This window comes from Eschrichtius robustus, chromosome 13, assembly GCF_028021215.1.
Source record: "Eschrichtius robustus isolate mEscRob2 chromosome 13, mEscRob2.pri, whole genome shotgun sequence".
NCBI lineage: Eukaryota > Metazoa > Chordata > Mammalia > Artiodactyla > Eschrichtiidae > Eschrichtius > Eschrichtius robustus.
The window spans coordinates 46810827-46813282 of NC_090836.1; the positions used below are offsets into that span (position 1 = coordinate 46810827).

Genomic DNA, 2456 nt, shown 5'->3' on the forward strand with positions numbered 1-2456 from the left:
TCCTTTCATCCATCCGCAGGAGTTCCCCGTTTAAGCTCTTTCTGAGCCTCCTTCGCCCCTAAGGCCATGTCCCAGGTCCGCCTCTCACTCCGTAACCCGAGGAGTCCCCTAGCCGCTACCCTGGGGGCCCAGCCCCTCCTCTCCAACTGCTTCCTCTGCAGGCCTCACCATCGCCTCCTGAATAGCTTTACGCTCCTTGAGACCCTCATCTTCGTGGGGTGGGAGACCCTCCGTCCTTGGGTCACCCGGTCCACCACACTCTATTCCTTTGAGCGGCGTGGAGGAAGAGGTAAGGAGCGGGGCGGGAGGAGGTCACAGGGTGTGTGTGTTTGGGCCTGGCCCGGCTTCCCTGTGTCGCACTCCCTCCGGGTCGCTGTGCGGACCCCTTCTGTAAATGCGCGGCGAAGAGTGGTTTTGGAAGTCACGGTGGCCGAGTGGTTAAGGCGTTGGACTCGAAATCCAATGGGGTTTCCCCGCACAGGTTCGAATCCTGTTCGTGACGACCGCTTTTTTTTTCCTTCAAGGGTGTGTGAAGGGAGCCCCTTGTCTTCCACGTGTCTCTCGTGCACTTCCCTTTGTCTCGGAAACAGAAGCCAGAAGGTCTCACCTCTGGATTTGGGGGGAGGGGGGCGCGAATGAGGGTGACCATGAGAAGCGTAATTATGCACAACTGTATTGGCTGCTAGGATACAAGGCACTTTCAGAGTTCTTTAACTTCAGCTTTGCAAGCACAGTTTTGGCATACCTTGTTTCATTCTTTTGGGAGGGCATAGCAAAGGATTTGGTTGAAGAAAGGTTAAGTTTTGTTCGGGAATGTGAATACCTGTTGTGCTATAATAGTCAAAACTGGAGTTTCCAGGTAAAGAGGGCACCTCTGGATTTCATGACCAGACGTCACATCTTGTAGGTCTGATTACAATGAAGACCCGGGAAACAAGGCATTCTCTCACTGGGATTGCTGTGAAGAGCTGCACCTCAGGTATCACAGGGCTAGTGGGGAGTAGCCTACTGAATCATGAACGCTGCCAATCCAGCTGGAGCCAGAGTGTGCGAAGATAACTCACTTTTTATTGAGTGCTCATTATGTGTTCTAAATTCTCCATGTTCCAAGTTCCTAGCTAGGGGATTAATCCTTCTCTAACCTCTAACCCTCCTGTACTCACCTCAGCCGGTTCTTCCTATTCCCAGTTGCTCACTGTGGGGAATATCTAGGATACCTGTTGAAGATGTTCTCTTTGTATTTTATTTCTTGCACAGCCACATCTCCAAGAAGGTTCCCCAGAGGGCAGGGGGTTCAAAGGTAATTCATAGAGCTTTTTACACATTTACACTTTGGAGTTTCCCACCTTCCTATCATTGCTCATGCTGTTTTTTCCACTCATGCTGTTTTTGCCTCACCACTTCCTTCCCGCTGCCCCCCACACCATTATTATTTTCCATCCTCCCCGTCTTTTTACCCCTCCTCTTTGAGGTTCTTGATTACAACAGCTAGAGCCTACCACCACCATCCACTAGGTTGAATGCAAGGCATCTCCTTTGACACGCTTCTGCAAAAATTAATTAAAATAAAATAAAACAAGTTACATTAGTCTACCTCATAAATAGTCTCAACTGTGTCCACTTTTCTCAGAGGTGAGTGCAGGCTGGACCCACCACTTGCTGGAGCCTTCATGTGGTAGGTAGGGGTACTTTTGAGGACCACATGAGTTGATATATGTAAAGCTGCACTAAAGCATCCACACTACCCCGGTTTAAGGTAGCCGGGGACCGTAAACCCTTCCATGGTTGCTTTTTGTGTTTCATGATCTGGTCCCTCTTTTTCTCCCCACTTTTTCATATTCACTACATTTCATCCACTGGTATTCTGTTAGTTCCTGGCATAGTATTTTTCTGTGTTCCTGCTGTTCTCTGCCTGAAATAATCTTTCTCATCCTTACCTTCTTCTCAGTCTCCACTTAAATGTTGGTTCTCCTGGGAAGTCTTCTGTAACCACCTGTCTCCCACCATATCCTATTCCCTAATCTTTCTATGTGAAATCTTTCTTCCCCCATAGAATATACACTCTTGGCACATATAAGCCACTCCAAAAAAATCTTTTTGCGTACATGGATGTTTTTTAACATAGTCACGTGTACATGTTTTAATCTTCACTCAGACTGGACTGTAAGCTTCTTGAGAGTAAAGACTGTGTATTTTATTTGTTTGTACCTCCTCTACTAGGCCTTAGACATAGATGTGATAAAAAAATGTACTGAATGAATAGAATCTAATATGTTCTGTACTGGACTGCCTACCAAATCCCATTTTGCACACACTCTCAAATTTAAATATCTGAAGAGCCAGGACCAAAATTGACCAGCAGAGGGCAACCGACAACTATGTTGTGAAGAGAAGAAGGCCCCCCATGGTTTACAAAATGGAGGATCTGGATCCAGAATAAGCTGGCTGAGGTTGTT

At 47.2% G+C, this 2456-nt stretch overlaps 1 non-coding gene across 1 annotated transcript; it reads left to right on the forward strand.

Annotated features, from left to right (window-relative positions):
• The first annotated feature begins 420 nt into the window (after positions 1–420).
• Positions 421–502, forward strand: TRNAS-CGA (transfer RNA serine (anticodon CGA)). The gene has a single exon. It is a non-coding gene; the product is annotated as a tRNA-Ser (tRNA).
• The last annotated feature ends 1954 nt before the right edge of the window (positions 503–2456 follow it).